This window comes from Nerophis ophidion, linkage group LG27 (assembly GCF_033978795.1).
Source record: "Nerophis ophidion isolate RoL-2023_Sa linkage group LG27, RoL_Noph_v1.0, whole genome shotgun sequence".
Classification (NCBI taxonomy): Eukaryota; Metazoa; Chordata; class Actinopteri; order Syngnathiformes; family Syngnathidae; genus Nerophis; species Nerophis ophidion.
The window spans coordinates 17,744,814-17,764,686 of NC_084637.1; the positions used below are offsets into that span (position 1 = coordinate 17,744,814).

The 19,873-nt window shown below is 41.0% G+C and overlaps 1 non-coding gene across 1 annotated transcript; it reads right to left on the reverse strand.

The window, feature by feature from the left end:
- Positions 1-2,612: 2,612 nt before the first annotated feature.
- trnal-uag (transfer RNA leucine (anticodon UAG)) lies at positions 2,613-2,694 on the reverse strand. Its single transcript has one exon. It is a non-coding gene; the product is annotated as a tRNA-Leu (tRNA).
- Between the last annotated feature and the right edge of the window lie 17,179 nt (positions 2,695-19,873).

Here is a 19,873-nt window from a genome sequence, read left to right on the forward strand (position 1 = left end):
ACAGCTGAAACTCCTGGTGGCTCCTTCCCTGGATCCTCTACAGTAGGAGTGGATGATGCTGTTATCTACCTGCTGCATCGTGCTCACTCTCACCTGGATGGTGGGAAGGGCACTGTGAGGATCATGTTCTTTGATTTCTCCAGTGCCTTTAACACCATTCAGCCAATTCTGATGAGTGACTAGTTGCTCAGGATGGGTGTCAGTTCATCCATTGTCTCCTGTATCACTGATTACTTGTCTGACAGGCCCCAGTTTGTGCGACTGGGGAGCTCCCTGTCGGATACTGTGGTCAGTGGTGTGGGTGCTCCACAGGGGACTGTCCTGTCTCCTTTCCTGTTCACCCTGTACACCTCAGACTTCCAGCACAGTTCCAGGTTCTGCCACCTGCAGAAATATTCTGACGACTGCTGTGGTCGGATGTGTCAGAGAGGGACAGGAATTGGAGTATAGGACACTGATTGCTGACTTTGTGGAGTGGTCTCAGGCGAACCATCCGGTCCTTAACGTGGACAAGACCAATGAGCTGGTCATCGACTTCAGGAAGAGTATGACCGCGGTGGAGCCCATCAAGACCCAGGGCCGGGAGGTGGGGCAATATAAGTACCTGGGAGTTCATTTGAACAGCAGACTGGACTGGAAGGACAACTGCAATGCTGTTTACAAGAAGGGAATGAGCAGAATCTTTTTCCTGAGGAAGCTTAGGTCCTTTAATGTGTGCAGCAAGCTGTTGGAGATCTTCTATCAGTCTGTTGTGGTCAGTGCCCTGCACTTCGCTGTGGTTTGTTGGGGGAGCAGCACCAGCAAAAGGGACTCAAACCGGATGGATAAACTCATCCGGAAAGCCGGCCAAACTATTGGCTCGCAGTTGGAGGCATTTGTATCAGTGAGGGACAGGACACTGGACAAACTGCTGGCCATCATGGACAATCCTGCCCACCCACTCCACCAGACAATTGAGGGACAGCGGAGTTCATACTCCAACAGGCTCCTTCAGCTTCCTTCCCGCACTGTGTGATTCAAGAACTCGTTCATTCCACACTCCATCCAGCTGTATAATCACTCCCCATACAGCAAAAGATAATATCCGTCTATTACCTGACACCTTCTATGTCAGCTACTTCTCTTTATTTTTAATGTCTATATTCTATTATCTGCTGGACTTACTCTCTTTTTTATGCTGGGGCTGCCAAATATACTGTGATAGTGTATATAGCAATTGGTATATATTGTTTATGTGTTTTAACATATTATATCTGTATATATAATACACTGTACTCATATTTAGTATATATTGTATATATTCGCAGATATGTTATATTTTACATTGCTATACCTAGTCTATTTATACCTGCATTGTCCTTTCCATCCTTACACTATCCATCATTGTAACTAAGCTACTGTGTTGAACAATTTCCCTTGGGATCATTAAAATGTGTCTAAGTCTAAGCGTGCTGGGCCCATAACCCAGAGGTCAATAGATTGAAACTATCCTCTGCAAGCTTGCGTGTTTTATGTGAAAGATATCCGCTAAGTTCCACTTAAACTCTTCGGTTTCACGACATGATAAGAACACCCATTGTTCAGACTTCCATGCTGAAGAACAGTTGAACAAATTTCCGGTTACCATTTTTGAAAATGTCAATGTTAATGATTTGCATCCAATGAGCATAAACATGTGAGTTGTGGACTTAAAATACAGATTGACTGCTCCCAGACTGGTTAGACAGTGCTTTCCTGACCAGGAATTGAACCCGGGCCATGGCAGTGAGAGCGCCAAATCTTAGCAACTAGACCACCAGGGAGCTGATCACCTACAGAGTAACTTGCCTCCTGACTTCTTTCTTGACGGATGCACAAAGCACCCATACCACATCTGTTGTACAAAGTCTGAAATGTGGTTTGCAAAGGTCATTGGTTGAAGTCTTTGAGCGGGAACTTTTGTGTCTTAGGAAACTGCTGCAGGAATATGGACTTGGACGTGGAAAAAGTATTCAACCCTAACAAGAGCGAACAGACGTTCTTTTCTCATGTCCTCTATTGACTCCTTGGTGTAGTCCGCGTTGAGTGTGAGGTTGGAGTTTCCACACAATGTCACCATTTCCCTCCTGCAAGTCGCTCCGTGCCGACCAGCGATACATGCTATCACTGTGGTGTGATCCGAATACAGGAAAAAATACAACTGGCCTGAGTGTCTAAGGTAGGGGCGCAGATCTTCAAACGACAGGTTGACAAAAACATACATGTCCACCTTTTAGCCATACCAGGTCAATGAAACAAAACTTTCCTTTGCTTTATTGAATAATTGATCCTTCATCCTTAAAACTGTGTGGGAAAAGTCAGACCAAAAGCCTTTGTAATCTGCATACGTACAAAATGACATAAAAAATGGCATATTTACACTGTAACTCATTTTGTGTTGTATTTGGACTTCTGCACACATCCTCACCCCTGCCCTGGTTGTGTTCTTTTTGATTACATTCCTAGCGTAAAGAACTTCAAAGCTAATGTTTTGGCCTGATATCCACAAGTTATTCAAAGCATTCCAAATGAGGACCAAGCTCGGTCTTACTGCACTGGTCAGGAAAGATACAAGCGCTTTCCAGGAATTGGAATGGCAGTGGTGGGATTTGAACCCACGCCTCCTGAGAGACTGGAGCCTAAGTCTAGCGCCTTAGACCACTCGGCCACACTACCGTCATATATATGGTTTAGAGAATCAATTTATAGGCACCGCTGTGGTTGTGGCGTGGCAGGGATACGCCTGGATCATTGGTTGTTCTTTAGAAAACGCAGGACAGCGCAGTCCTCGTTAGTATATTGGACCGTATCTCCGCCTGTCACGCGGAAGACCAGGGTTCGATTCCCTGACGGGGAGGTTGTTTTGGTTCCTCTTATTTTCATTAGTTAACATATTGTTCAACCTTGAGCAGTGACCACAGTATTCCTCTCTGAAAATTGTGATGCGTGGACCTGGAGATACTTCACAGTCCTACGGATATGGTAGTACTTTAATACCGTTTGAGCATTCCTCGAAATCAGGATGCATAAAGAGTCTTCAAAAAGGAAAAATTGTGTATTAGAGTTAGTGACTCAAATTCAGTATTGCGTATTAAGTTGAAACCAAGAATGTGTGTAAAAGATTAGAAGGTATTTGAACGTATTTTTGCTGGTAAATTTGTCGGCATTTAATCCTTTTAAATCCACAGTGTCAGTACCTCTACTGTTGGAAGTCCAGTTCTGTGGAAGAAACAAACGCCTCTACTTTGGGGTGCCTTAGTGGTAATTGATAAGGACAAATCCTTTTTGTCTCCGGAAACAAACAAGTTTCTCACCAGGAAAACATAAGCGGTGGTATTTCAATCCACCCCTTCATAAAGCTAGGACTGCAAATAGAGTTAGCAGAGTGGCGCAGCGGGAGCGTGCTGGTCCCGTAACCCAGAGGTCGATAGATCGACACTATCCTCTGCTATCTTGCGTGTTTTATGTGAAAGATTTCCGCTCGGTTCCACTTACGGTCTTTGGTTTCACGACATGACAAGAACACCCATATGGTCAGACTTCCACGCTGAAGAACAGTTGAACAAATTCCCGGTTACCTTTTTTGAAAATGTCAATGTTAATGATTTGCATCCAATGAGCATAAACATGAGAATTTTGGACATAGATCACAATTTGACTGCTCCCAGACTGGTTAAACAGGGCTTCCCTGACCGGAAATCGAACCCTGGCCGCAGCGATGAGAGCGCCGAATCCTAGCCACTAGACCACCGGGGAACTGACAAGCAACCTAGACACTTTCCTCCTGGCTGCTTTTTTGACGGATGCACGAAGCACCCATACCATGTCAGTTTTACAAAGTCTGAAATGTGGTCTGCAAAGGTCATTGGTTGGAGTCTTTGAGCGAGAACTTTTTTGTCTTAGGGAACTGCTGCAGGAATATGGACGTGGAAAAAGTATACAACTCTAACAGGAGCGAACAGAGGTTCTTTTCTCATGTCCTCTATTGACTCCTTGGTGTAGGCTTGTTTTGGAGTTTCCACACAATGTCACCAGAAAGGCTATTTCCCTCTGCAAGTCGCTCCGTGCCGACCAGCGATACATGATATCACTGTGGTGTGATCAGAATACAGGAAAAAATACAACTGACTTGAGTGTCTAAGGTAGGGGCGCATATCTTCAAACGACAGGTTGACAAAAACATACATGTCCACCTTTTAGCCATACCAAGTCAATGAAACAAAACTTTCCTTTGCTTTATTGAATAATTGATCCTTCATCCTTAAAACTGTGTGGGAAAAGTCAGACCAAAAGCCTTTGTAATCTGCATACGTACAAAATGACATAGGTTGATAGAACACGGCATATTTACACTGTCACTCATTTTGTGTTGTATTTGGACTGCTGCACACATCCTCACCCCTGCCCTGGTTGTGTTCTTTTTGATCACATTCCTAGCGTAAAGAACTCCAAAGCTAATGTTTTAGCCTGATTTCCACAAGTTTTCCAAAGCATTCCAAATGAGGACCAAGCTTGGTCTTATTTCTTTGGTCAGGAAAGATACAAATGTGTTACAGGAATAGAAAAGGCAGTGGTGGGGTTTGAACCCACACCTCCTGAGAGACTGGTGGCTAAGTCCAGCGTCTTAAGACCAATTGGCCACATAACCATCACATATATGGTTTAGAGAATCAATTTATCTGCATTATGAGACGGCAAACGTATGACATGGCACCGCTGTGGTTGTGGCGTGGCAGGGATAAGCCTGGATTGTTGGTTGTTCTTTAAAAAACGCATTACAGCAAATTTGTCGGCATTTAATCTTTTTAAAGTGTCGGTACCTCTACTGTTGGAAGTCCAGTTCTGTGGATGAAAAAAACGCCTCTACTTAGGGGTGCCTTAGTACTATTTGACAAGGACAAATCCTTTTTGTCTCAGAAAACAAGCAAGTTTTTCACCAGGAAAATATAAGTGATTGTACTTCAATCCACGCCTCCATAAAGCTTGGTCTGCAAATACAGTTAGCAGAGTGGCGCAGCGGGAGCGTGCTGGGCCCAGAACCCAGAGGTCGACAAATCGAAACTATCCTCTGCTAACTTGCTTGTTTTTATGCGGAAGATATCTGCTAGGTTCCACTTACACTCTTTGGTTTCACGACATAATAAGAACACGCGTTGTTCAGACTTCCACGCTGAAGAACAGTTGAACAAATTTCTGGTTACCTTTTTTGAAAATGTCAATGTTAATGACTTGCAACCAATGAGCATAAACATGACAATTGTTGACATAAGTTAAAAATTGACTGCTCCAAGACTGGTTACAAAGTGTTTCCCTAACCGGGAATTGGACCCGGGCCGCGGCGGTGAGAACGCAGAATCCTAGCCACTAGACCACCAGGGAGCTGACAATTTACCTAGACACTTGCCTCCTGGCTGCTTTTTTGACGGATGCACGAAGCACCCATACCATGTCAGTTGTACAAAGTCGGAAATGTGGTTTGCAAAGGTCATTGGTTGAAGTCTTTAAATGAGAACTTTTGTGTCTTAGGAAACTGCTGCAGAAATATGGACTTGGACGTTGAAAAAGTATACAACTCTAACAAGAGCAAACATACGTTCTTTTCTCATGTCCTCTATTGACTCCTTGGTGTAGTCCGCGTTGAGGGTGAGGTTGGAGTTTCCACACAATGTCACCAGTAAGGCTATTTCCCTCTGCAAGTCGTTCCGTGCCGACCAGCGATACATGCTATCACTGTGGTGTGATCTGAATACAGGAAAAAATACAACTGGCCTGAGTGTCTAAGGTAGGGGCGCAGATCTTCAAATGACAGGTTGACAAAAACATACATGTCCAACTTTTAGCCATACCAAGTCAATGAAACAAAACTTTCATTTGCTTTTTTGAATAATTGATCCTTCATCCTTAAAACTGTGTGGGAAAAGTCGGACCAAAATCCTTTGTAATCTGCATACGTACAAAATGACATAGGTTGATAGAACACGGCCTATTTACACTCTCACTCATTTTGTGTTGTATTTGGACTGCTGCACACATCCTCACCCCTGCCCTGGTTGTGTTCTTTTTGATCACATTCCTAGTGTAAAGAACTCCAAAGCTAATGTTTTGGCCTGATTTCCACCTGTTTTCCAAATGAAGTCTTACTGCTTTGGTCAGGAAAGATACAAGTGTGTTACAAGAATTTAAAAAACTGTGGTGGGATTTGAACCCACGCCTCCTGAGAGACTGGAACTTAAATCTAGCGCCTTAGACCCCTTGGCCACACAACTGTCATTTACAAGTTTTAGAGAATCAATTTACCGGCATTATGAGACGGCAAACGTATGACATGGCACCGCTGTGGTTGTGGTGTGGCAGGGATACGCCTGGATCGTTATTTCTTCTTTAAAAATCGTAGGGTAGCGCAGTCCTCATTAGTATAGTGGGCGGTATCTCCACCAGTCACGCGGAAGACCAGGGTTCGATTCCCTGATTGGGAGAAATTTTTTTGGTTCCTCTTATTTTCATCTGTTAACATATTGTTCAACCTTGAGCAGTGACCACAGTATCCCTCTGAAAATTGTGATGCGTGGACCTGGATATACTGCACAGTCCTACAGATATGGCAGTACACTACTACCGTTTGTTGCATTCCTCGAAATCAGGATGTATAAAAAGTTTTCAAAAACAGTGTCTGTACCTCTACTGTTGGAAGTCCAGTTCTGCGGAAGAAACAAACGCCTCTACTTTGGGTTGCCTTAGTACTATTTGACAAGGACAAATTATTTTCGTCCCAGAAAACAAGCAAGTTTCTCACCAGGAAATTATAAGCAATGGTATTTCAATCCACGCCTCCATAAAGCTGGGACTGTTAATACAGATAGCAGAGTGGCGCAGCGGCAGCGTGCTGGGCCCATAACCCAGAGGTCGATAGATCGAAACTATCCTCTGCTATCTTGCGTGTTTTATGTGAAAGATATTTGTCCGGTCCCACTTACACTCTTCGGTTTCAAGACATGTTAAGAACACCCATTGTTCAGACTTCCACGCTGAAGAACAGTTTAACAAATTTCCGGTTACCTTTTTACAAAATGTCAATGTTAATGATTTGCATCCAATGAGGATAAATATGAGAATTGTGGACATAAATCACAAATTGACTGCTCCCAGACTGGTTAAACAGTGCTTCCCTGACCCAGAATCGAACATGGGTCACAGCGGTGAGTGCGCCGAATCATATCCACTAGACCACCAGGGAGCTGACAACATACCTAGACACTTGCCTCCTGGCTGCTTTTTTCACGGATGCATAAGCACCATGTCAGTTGTACAAAGTCTGAAATGTGGTTTGCAAAGGTCATAGGTTGAAGTCTTTGAGCGGGAACTCTTGTGTCTTAGGAAACTGCTGTAGGAATATGGACTATGAAAAACTATACAACTCTAACAAGAGCAAACCGACGTTCATTTCTCATGTCCTCTAATGATTCCTTGGTGTAGTCGGCGTTGAGGGTGAGTTTCGAGTTTCCACACAATGTCACCCGACAGGCCAGCTCCCTCCTGCAAGTCGCTCCGTGCCGACCAGCGATACATGCTATCACTGTGGTGTGATCCGAATACAGGTAAAAATACAACTGACTTGAGTGTCTAAGGTAGGGGTGCAGATCTTCAAACGACAGGTTGACAAAAACATACATGTCCACCTTTTAGCCATACCAAGTCAATGAAACAAAACTGTCCTTTGCTTTATTGAATAATTGATCCTTTATCCTTAAAACTGTGAGGGAAAAGTCAGACCAAAAGCTTTTGTAATCTGCATGCGTACACAATGACATAGGTTGATAGAGCATGGCATATTTACACTGTCACTCATTTTGTGTTGTATTTGGACTGCTGCACACATCTTCACCCCTGCCCTGGTTGATTTCTTTTTGATCACATTTCTCGCGTAAAGAACTCCAAAGCTAATGTTTTGGCCCGTTTTCCAAAGCATTCCAAATGAGGACCAAGCTTGGTCTTACTGCTTTGGTCAGGAAAAGATACAAGTGTGTTACAAGAATAGATATGGCAGCGGTGGGATTTGAACCCATGCCTCCTGTGAAACTGGAGCCTAAACCCAGCGCCACCACTCGGCCACACAACCGTCATTAACATTTTTTAGAAAATCAATTTATCGGCTTTATGAGACGGCAAACGTATGACCTGGCACCGCTGTGGTTGTGGCGTCGCAGGGATACGCCTGGATCGTTGGTTATTCTTTAGATAACACAGGACAGCGCAGTTCTCTTTAGTATAGTGGACGGTATCTCCACCTGATGCGGGAAAGACCAGGTTTCGCTTCCCTGACGGGGAGATTGTTTTGGTTCCTCTTATTTTCATCTCTTAACATATTGTTCAACCTTGAGCAGTGACCACAGTATCCCTCTCTGAAAATTGTGATGCGTGGACCTGGAGATACTGCACAGTCCTACAGATATGGTAGTACTTTACTACCGTTTGAGCATTCCTCGAAATCAGGATGCATAACAAGTTTTCCAAAAGGAAAAATTGTGTATTAGAGTCAGTGTCTCAAATTCAGTATTGCGGATTAAGCTGAAATCAAGAATGTATGTAAAAGATTAGAAGGCATTTGAATGTATTTTTACTGACAATATGTCGGCATTTACTCTTTTTAAGTCCACATTGTCGGTACCTCAACTGTTGGAAGTCCAGTTCTGCGGAAGAAACAAACGCGCCTCAAAGCCTTGAGGGGAGTGGTTGGAAGTAGGAGGGCGGGCCTGTGGTGCACCTTCTCCCTACCGACAGCATGGAGCAAAAGAGTTCGCCTGCACCGCCCAAACTGCCCGTGAGTATGTTACTCCGTGTTTGTTGCTGGTTGCCACATAGAACCCATCCATCCATTTCCTACCGCTTATGCCCTTTTGGGGTCGCGGGGGGCGCTGGCGCCTATCTCGGCTACAATCGGGCGGAAGCATAGAACCTTGTAGCGTTAAAATGTATGTGTTTTATGTTATCAGATTTGGCAACGGTCAGCCGGAACAGGCGCTAACGTTAGCTTAGCTAAGCTAAAGACGTTCAATTAACGTACTTTCGTTATCAAACCAAACACTGATAATTAAGCAATATCACACCATGGAGTGCTGTTGTACTGTATATTAGCACGGGTGTGATGCGGCCTCCTCGTGCCTATGACCGAATCACACCCGGCATGTCCAGGGTTTTCAGCCGCCTCTCATGTTTGATAGAAGGGGAGTGGGCAATAATGTTCTCAGATGTCTGACAGTGCAGCTATCAAGATGTATGCTACCATTTCTCCAGCCCTGTGAGGTGTGTTTTTTTTTCTAGGAATCTGAAGCTCCGTGAAAGTGCCAACACAGTATTCACCAGCAATATCGCACTCCTCAGCCAGGGAGCACACATTTAAGGCCAGAGGACTACAAAGTAAAACGAGATGGCAGACTCACAATCCCACACTGGAAGAACTTGAAATCTTGCCAAGAATATTTGTCTTATTTCTAGTCAAATTGTGTCTATGAACTTAATTTCAGACAATATCACTTATAACTAGAGTTACACCAAGATGGAGGGCCTTGTTTCAAGACAGTGCATCTCGAATATCTTGTTAGGTGAGAAGATCTTGAAATGATCTTGTTTTGAGAAATATTTTAGATGAAATAAGCTTTTTCAACATGTCATGATGTTTTTATGCTCACAAGATGTAGGTTGTATGATGAATAATCTTGTTTCAAGAAAGAGACCTAACTTGAATTGAGACAACGCAGCTTTATTGAATTTGCCGGTCAAAAGCGTCACAATTGCAGCATCATGCATTATGGCAACAGTTGATGGATTGCATATTAAGAGTGACATGCCATGATGTCGGTGAGATCATACTTCACTGGAATGAATATGCCATTGTTAAAGTTAACATAATAGTGTGGTGTAAAATCCACACAGTTTTCAGAATTAAAAAAAAATATTGGCTTGTGCAAGGTGAGGAATCTCTACATCATAGGATAAATACTGTTCATTCCAACCAATTGTAGAGAGAGGTTGACATTCAAAACAAAACACTGATTCATTTACAATAAAGATGTTTTTCACAACTGCAAACTCTGGGGTATTATTGAAAACATTAGAAATAACCAAAGATTTTCCACATGTATGCTTATTTCCATATTGAGCAATCCACTGGGCACACACTACATGTTCAACTTGCTCTATTCTTAAGAATTGTTTGATCTTTCCTTCTACGTAGTGAACATTTTTCACCTCAGATGTTGGGCCTATTTCAATGTCATTACAAAAAATAGGATGTTTGTCATGCACATTCTGACTACATTCATACAGTTGGTTGTGCTTCACAAGAGATTTACAAATATTCTTAAAATTACTTTTTATAGCCCACTGCTTGAAAAAGCAATGCTTTGACTCAAAACGCATACACATATGCCTCACAGTAGGCCCAAGTGCTTTAATCTGGGAGGGAAGATGCAGCAGGTAATGTTGTTTAGGTATAATATTTAAATCTGGAAACAACTGTTTGAAATGTCTTAAATGCTGCTCAATTAAAAGCTTCAGCCTAGGAAGATTTGCGAGTGCAATAATAGGTGAAAACAGAATTTTAACTATCTCCAACAACTTAAGTAGCAATTGTGTGTGAGCATTTTCTCCGGTTGTGTCAATGAGAAATGGCAGAATCTTTAACATAACCAGCATCTGCCCCGCTGATTGTTTAAGTTTATTGTCATTTGATGAAAGTGTAGTAACAGATATGGGACAAGGCTTGTCCCTCATATCTACAGGAGAGTAAGGGGAAACCAATAATTCCACTATTAAATGTGTCTAAATCCATATGTCCGGAAAGTACAAGATGCTTCAAAACACATTTGATTTCAGATGGGGCAACACATGCATGATGTCCTGTGGTGTTTGATTAATGATATCAAAGTGGGGAAATTCTGTTAATTTACTTCTCCTGTTTATACCAAATGTTGTTTTTAGATGTTCTCTTAGGAAATCAGTACTTGCTTTTTCAATGTCACTGCATTGCCTGTTATGTCTTGCCATTGTCCTTTTCACAAACAAATCTTCATTAAATTTATTTTGCATATCTTCGAAGTTGCATTCACAGTGCCTACATTTACTGTAGGCAAACCCAACTCCTTCCCTAAATCCAGCCACTTCATGTTGAGCAAGAGTGTCTCCGCACAAAGACAAAAGTGCCCCATAAATTGTCCTCTCGCCATTTGAAGTGTCAACCCGAACACCATTATACAGCTCGATCAAATCATGGTTAATCCTCTCAAGTATTTTATCAATACAGGAAAGATCTTTAGATTTTACCATGGCAAGCAGACAAATGGCAGCGAGTCTTGATCTGTATTTAGGGTTGATGTTACCTAAAGTGTAATACATCAATAACAATTTGTTTTTGTTTGCACGAGAACCAAGAGGATTGCAAAGCTCAATTTCATCTGTATATAAAATTAACTGCAATGCTGTGCGAACTTTCAAAAACAGAGGGTGTGACTTAAAAATGTCCCCATCAATGAAATCATAAAAAAAACATCCTTGCAGGACTCTGGCCCCTCATTGATCATTTCAAGAATTTTAGGATGTGAAAGCAGCTGCTCCAGACTTTTAACTAATGGTATGTAGTAAAAACAATGTTTTTTTATGTCAAGAACTCTGGAATCTCCACGCTTCACATAAGACACTGTTTGCTTTGCAGTAACAATTTCTGGTTCAACTGGATGTAACATTTCTTTGATGGTCTTGTCCTGCAAATGTGTTGTAGCAATCTGGCTAAAAGGGTCAACAAACTGGTCAAATACCCTCATTGCATGACTCTTTAGTTGATCCAGGTCTCTAGAATGACTCTCAAAGATGCTCTTCATCTGATGTCTCAGGTGTTCCAATAATGCTGTTTGATATTGCTGGACTCCACTCACCATCTGGTTAACAGCTCTCTAGGGAGGTGGAAAAAGCATCAAATAAATGATAACAAAAAGTAAACAAACAAAAAATACTACACTACAGACTTAACACAAAAAAAATCTGCAGAGCTCAACCCTACATAATGTCTGGCACATGCATTTTTAAGACACAAACGCATACATTACAGTACCTGTGTCAGTCTCTGGGTTTCTCTGGCCTGGAGAAGAAATGCAGTTGCATGTTTAAAAAGGTTAGCCTTCATGCAACCCTGGGCAGCTTCTTGCAATTCATGCTGAAACAGATTAACAAGAATCATATTATAAAAGGGAAAATGTTGACCTTGAAAATCTGTAAAAATGATATCCAGTAATTTGATAACTGTATTTGTCCTTAGTTCTATACACGTTTCAAGTAAGCGTGGTGACTGAAAAATATATCACAAATTTCTGATTCATATAAAACAAAAATATCTTACCAAAATATTTGATTGTTTTTCTGATATTGGCAACTGTAAAATGTGTAAACAGAATAACTATTAGATGCTCATTATTATTGTTATTATTACCATAGCACAAATAACTATTTGCACAAAAATAAACACTTGTAGCTACGAGTGCTCTGTCTTTGGCTAATGAAAAAATACGGACTTATTGTTCCATGTGTCCCATCAACCTCGACTGCAGGATTATTATCATCAGTCCGGTTGGTTGTGGCTGTCCTCTCCTGTGCCTCTGTTAAACGCTGGCCAGACGATCCGACCTCCTCGGTTTCTTGAACTTGGAGAAGATGGTGCGCGTGCGTTCGCTTTACGTGATAGTAGAAGGAGTTATACACCCGGTATTCACTCGAGCAGCCATCAATCCCACACACTACGCGAAAGTCCGGGCTGCGACTGTGCATGGTATTAATGTGACTCAACAACTGTTTTAGAGTCAGCGCCACAAATATGTAACACAAGAAACAACGCCAAATCATGTTGGACAAAAAGAGGATTCGAAAAGACAATAGGAAGGTAAGGATGTGCTGCTGCGGCAATTCTGACGGCCGTAATCCAGTTGTTGCTATGGTAACTCCCGCCGGCACCACTTTGCAGCAGGTCAACCGAGGTCAACTATGGATTTACGGCTATCTGCGTCACCTTACCTGCACGCCATTTACGCTGTATCGACGTCCACTAATTTGAACCGTTGGAACCAGCAACACTTAATTGGATGAGTGTCTCCTCAAGTAAGTAACAACGCTATGTCCTGTATTGTCAATTCCAGTTTACGTTTATGTCGCCTTTTAACTCTTATGTATGACTATATTTTGTGTTACAGAGAACTTCTTGTGCGCAAGTTAAACTTAGCTAAGCGAACCAGCTAGCTTAACCATTAGCGTGGAGGGACTGGATGATGTCACCGCATCAGTTTTAAGAGGTAATGTATTTCTTTTAAACATGGAGTTGTATTTCAAGTCAATGTCCTCTGCTAATAACAAGAAAGCTATCAAAACTATAAATCTATGCTCCCACTTTAATATATTTGATTCACTTTAATTTTCATTGCCCATGTCCCCTGGTGTATCTTACTTTTTTGATTTTTTTTTTTTTAATTATCATTATTATTTTTTATCTCTATCTCTTAATTATATATGTATTGATTTTGTTGTTACATCTATCTGTTATCCAATTGTTATTAATGTAATGCTCATCATGTGGCTTGTTGCACTGTTACTATTACTGTATTTTGTAAATCAATAGTAAAGTTGAATAAAAAGTATTACTTTTAAACATATGTCTACAAGCTTTTAAGGTAAAATGCACAGTTAGGATGCTTTAGTATGATTAATCGACCGATTTAAGATTAAAAAGCATAAGGCAAAATTATGCCGTTTTATTAGATTTTTTTTTTTAGATTCAACATATTGTCATATATGTACATATTTCGGGGCACTGATTCATTTTAATATGTGTTTTCCAATGTAGCTGCAAACATCAGCGAGGAAATGCTGAGCACCTTGTCTCGAGAAGACATGCGGGATCTTTTTCCAGGCCCAGAGAACTTTTTTCAGAGAAAAGCAGTGTGGAGTTTGTGTCATGATGTGTCAGAGGATGTCAGTTTCTTAGTCATATGACTTAAAATAATCACCAATTATTATTCTGCATTGCTGTTCATCGTAACACAATTAAATTGTGCATTTTCCACTTCCACATTATCTTTCATGTTGCAGCAAACTGTCCAAGAACACTCTGGAAATTCCTCGATTAATGATTCACCAATGCAAAAAACATTGACTCCTTTAAAAGCAAAGCCTGCAAAGTACACAACCCCTGAAAAAGTTGTGAAGTTATCATTCCCGGAATATGTGTTGCACACCGACACTGAACTTGAGCAAGTCCGAAAACAGTACTTCGAGTTGTCTAAAACGGGCTTAGAAAGCACCTGCCATATGTCAAAGGAACTCAGATGCAGACTCATCCGAAACACCATGACCAGTATGATGGCAATTCTGAGGGCAAGAGGGGATGAAGGATCAGACAGATACCCATCAAAACCAGAAATTACAGCAATGGCAAAAAGAATAGTACAATATTACCCAATGCTGCAGGATAAAGGCCTGAAGAATACATGGGTATGTGACACACATTGAATTGATGACCAAAGAGACTCCGCCTGGCCACTTAATGTAGCAATTTGATGAACGTTTTAATTGTGTCTTGTCCAGGTCACTGCAAAATGTGAGATCTCCCCAAAAACGCAAAAAAGATGGGAGTCATTCAAAGAGGTAAGCCTGTAACTAATAATTACTTCTATTGAGGATGAGTCTGCCTTCCGCCCGATTGTAGCTGAGATAGGCGCCAGCGCCCCCCGCGACCCCGAAAGGGAATAAGCGGTAGAAAATGGATGGATGGATGGATGAGGATGAGTCTACTTGTCTTTGTCTTAATTATTTGATTATTTCTGAATAATGCCTTGAAATTGTTAAACTTTTTCTCAAAGCTCAAGTGACATCCTCAGGTCTTACAACTTATTATGGAACATGTTGACTTTAATTTTAAAACAACAGTTGAAATTTAATCAATTAATTGGCTAATCTTTGCAGCTCTACAAAGAGGCGTCATCTTGAACACCCAGATGACACTGGTGAAATTGATTCAAACGACTCAACAGTGATTCTGGATCTCTCCACGGAGGGTAGTAGCAGTTCAGACCCCAGCAATAAAGAAAGAGGTGATTCTCTTCTTAGGATTGAGACAATTATACAGTATGTGCCAAGTGCCAGTCAACAGTGTATTGGCCTATATGCTCTGCATCAAAACAAAATGAAGGCTGAGTCTAGTGGAAACCTTTTTATGACCCTCCATAAGTAACATTCAGCTGCTTCACTACTTAATATTTTGATCCAAATAATACATTTCATTGTTGAATTTGGTTCCAGAAGAGTGAACTTATTCTTAAATTCTATTAGTCTGACAGCATGATGTTATTTGTTATGTTATTTGATGATGTTATTTGTTTTAGGAGAGAAAAACCCCCAATTGCTGCTTGAAGAAGTGACCCGTCTTCCCTCCAGTCCTGAATGTGAGTATATTTGTATGTCTCCCCCTTCACTGTGTGTGGTGACTTGTTATAGTAGACCGTACTTGCATGCAGTTCAATGTGATTGATTATATCAGCCAATAAATAATGGAATTTTGTATATACATTCTGTAAATGGTTGAAATACTGATATATGAATGATTATAACATAATGATCAGGGCTGAATGTAAAAGATTTACAAGGTGTACAATATTAATGGATGACATTCATTTGTAATTTGAAAACATCTTAATGACAGTATATCAATTGTGCCTTACAGCTAACAAGCCTGCTGATAGTGCCAGTCCAGATGCGGCCAGTCAAGCAACCTTGGCCAAGCACTACAAAGCCCTACAGGCTTTGTTTAAAAGAAAAAATCCAAACTACCAGGATGTTTCTCATCTTCTGGATTTGGAATTTGTAGCCAGAAGATTATTCATTGACTCGGATACCATTCGTGAGGAGGGCAGACCTGAAAAGATTCTCGAAGCTTATCCCTGTTTTAAGGACATTGGACATGTAAGTCATTATTGACTGTGCATAGTCAATACACAGAACTACACACTCACTGTGTTCGATTTGGATTCCCACCTCGAGAGTGATTTATTCATGTCAGTTTTGATACAATATTTTATAGGTGATGGACGAGCTTCGACGCATTTTGGACATGAGAAACTGCAACTTCATCAGTGAATTAAAGGAAAGACGGCATGACTTCTGCCAGAAGGTGCAGTTTTTTGGTGTGTCCAAAAACATGCTGAAACTACCAATGGGAATAGACAAAGGTAAAAAATTATGTTTTTCACTTAGTGAGGATGAAGCTTCGGGCTTGTTAATTATCAAGTTCATGCACTCATTTCTAGTCCTTTTTGTAATCTATTTTCTCCAACCTCCTCAATCCTATCCCAACTCAATTCTCTATTCTGCCCTGAACTGTGTGAACAGTCTCACTGATATAGTAGTATTAGGTTGATGTTATCCTTCTAGTTAGGGGCAAGCCAAAGATGGGGACATTTTCCTCAATAATTGTGCATTTTGTTCATATTTAAATACTGAATCTCTTTTTCAACAGTGCAACAGGCTGTCGAAATTCTGCGTGTGCTGCCATCACTGTTCCCCTCCATGTCTGGTCTGCCGAAGAAAGTCAGAGATCTAAGTCAGGCTCTGGTGCATGTCCTTGAGGTGAGCAGTGCAAAATATACTGGACCATTTTGACTGCATTATTTAAAAGTTAAAACTGAAGGTGTATCCTCTGCCTGCTCCAAATGAGTTTCCTATTTATATGATTTTTCTTTCTTTTCTTTTGCATTTGGTATGGTTTAAAAGTTAAGATATAGCTTTCTGTATGCTGTAACCTTAATTATTTATTTGATTGCAACCAACCTCTTTGCCTTAAAGCCAAGGTTCCAGAGATGTATAACTATTATCGTGACGGAAGGATGTCTTATGTGTTTTGGGAAAAAGAAGACCCCAATTCCTACTTGAGGAAGCGCCCTCTCACATGCCCGGTCCTGATTGTTAGTTCGTCCAACTGCCTTCTAGCGGTAGGAAATGTGCCGATAACTACCTTTCCCAAGGACAAGGTCACCGAGGGTGCTTTATACCTGATGGCATACTATTACACCCTACATCTTACATACCCAAAGTGTGTCGCAACTCTGATGTCACTCATACAAACAGAGGTCCTACTGGACAACATTCATGAGAGTGATCTCACATCATCGTACAAAAAAAGCATGGCTGAGTGGAAGGCTTTTATTCGCCAGTAGGCTTGTGGTATGCAAAATAGCACCCACTTCTTCCCCGAGGCTGCTATCCACATGCAATGGTGGACAAGTTGGTCATATGTTAAGTTTGTGAGACCTTTTCAATGTTAAGCACTTGGCAAATGTTATGGGCTGAGCAAGTGTTTGTGTGATTTGTATATTTTATGTGTTTTGAAATTTTTTTTTGTGATATACTGTTGTGCATACAGTGAGCCGTAAAGAGCTCCCCCCACAAAAAGCATGCCAGTGCAAACATTTATTGACGAATAAACGTTGAATGCGAGACTAATTCTCATTTACTTGCCTTATTTTGAGCTGATAATGTCTTAAATTGAGAGCAATATTGCTAATAATTATGACTCAAAAACCCCTAATTGTAATCTGTTATGCTAACTTCAAGATATATTGTCTCAAAATGCCTCTTTCTAATCTCACTTCAAGTACAAGGCATTTTTAAATCTAGAACAATTTCTCAAATATCAGACTTAAAATAAGTGAAATACACTTGAAATGAAAAGAATGGTACCAAAATACATGCTGGCTTTCAGGAGAAAAATACCACTTTCAAGCATCACAACCTTATTATGAGACAGAAAAATCTTACTATCCAAGTAAAATATAACTAAAAATGAGTTATTAAAACTTATTTTAAGACCTTTTTAGTCATGTCAGTCTTGGAAATTCTGTCTTATTTCAAGAAATCTTGTTGAGACAATTTTCACTTGTTCCATTGGCAGATTTTTTTGCTCAATTCAAGCAAAAATGTCTTGTTTCATTGTTTTTTTTTACTCATTTTTAGATCAGCATTTTTTCCAGTGTAAACGCTCTCAGAACATTCACCGCGATCAGAGGCCCTGTACGACAACTGAGGTGTGATCAGGGAACAAATTTTATGGGCGCTAGAAGAGAATTTGCAGAGCTACTCAAAGGCATAGATCAAGAGCGCCAAAGAGCAATTGGTTGTGATTTCATTGTGAACATCCCATCAGCAAGTCATACGGGTGGAGTCTGGGAGCGTCAAATTCGGACGATTAGAAGCATCCTGACGACCATGCTTGACAAGTGGGCTAACAGACTCGACACCACAAGCTTGAAGACGCTCATGTACGAAACAATGGCCATTATCAACAGCCGACCTTTGAGTGTTGAGAATCTTCACGACCCAACAGCTCCAGAGCCTCTTACACCAAACCATATTCTCACCATGAAATCTGCAGTAATACTGCCACCACCAGGCCAGTTCTGTAAGGAGGATTTGTATCTGCACAAGAGATGGAGAAAAGTGCAGTTCTTGGCGAATGAATTCTGGCAAAGATGGAAGCGAGAATATCTGCTGAACCAACAACAGCGACAGAAATGGCACAGCCCCACAAGGAACTCACAAGTGAATGACTTTGTGATTTTAAAGTGTACCCCAGAAATGAATGGAGGCTCGCAAGAGTAGTCGAAGCTCAGCCTGGAAGAGATGGCATGGTGCGCAAGCTGAAACTGGTGCTCAGTGAGACTACTGTTGACAAGGGCAAACCTCACTCACGACTGATTAATCTAGAAAGACCTATTCATAAAATAGTAACATTAGTAGAAGCCAATTAAGACGCACACACATATAGATGCTTGAAACTGGTTTTGATAAAGAGGGAAAATCCCACATTTCAGGGCAATGAGTGATTTGGTGGGAGTGTAGCTGTCTCTGATAGTTTTCAGACTTTAAATATGTTTCATAAAAAAATAAATATTAATAAATAAGTTAATGATGCAGAGTTATAAAATATTATTAGAAAATGTGTGATCGTAAAATCTCCTGAGCAAAATGTAAATTTATTGTGTTAATTGTGTTGCAAAGCGGAACAATTGTTGTGATGTTGCGACCACACGGAGCGTAAACAAGGCAGAACATGCAAGAGGGTAGGGTGTTTGAGCACGTTGTCTTCAGCTCCTCAAAAGATTTAAGTGTATTCGTTGATTCGTGTAAAACTTCAAACAAGTGATTATTAGAACCTCTTTTTGTTACAAGCAGCCAACAATGTATTGTATTTTCTTAAATGTAATTTATTTCCAAGTGTTTATTGATGTAAATTCAAAGTCTGTTAACTGTATTGTACTGCATTTGTAAGTTCTCACCGCGTTGGTGTTGGCATTGATGTTGGCGATGGTGTTGGCGTTGGCGTGGAGGCATGTCGGCGTGGATGGTGTATGCAGCAAGAAGAAGTCAATAAACGCCCGTTTTAAAAAAAAAGAACTTCCCTGTGTTGCCATGTATCGAAAAGAGCTACGAACTCCAAAGCTAATGTTTTGGCCTGATTTCCAAAAGTTTTCCAAAGCATTCCAAATGAGGACCAAGCTTGGTCTTACTGCTTTGGTCAGGAAAGATACAAGTGTGTTACAAGAATAGGAAGGGCAGTGGTGGGAAATGAACCCATGCCTCATGAGAGACTGGAGACTAAATCCAGCTTCTTAGACCACTCGGCCACACAACCACAGTAAACGTAATTTGGAGAATCAATTTATCGGCATTATTAGACGGCAAACCTATGACATGGAACCGCTGTGGTTGTGGCGTGGCAGGGATAAGCCTGGATCATTGGTTGTTCTTTAGAAAACACACATCCGCACAG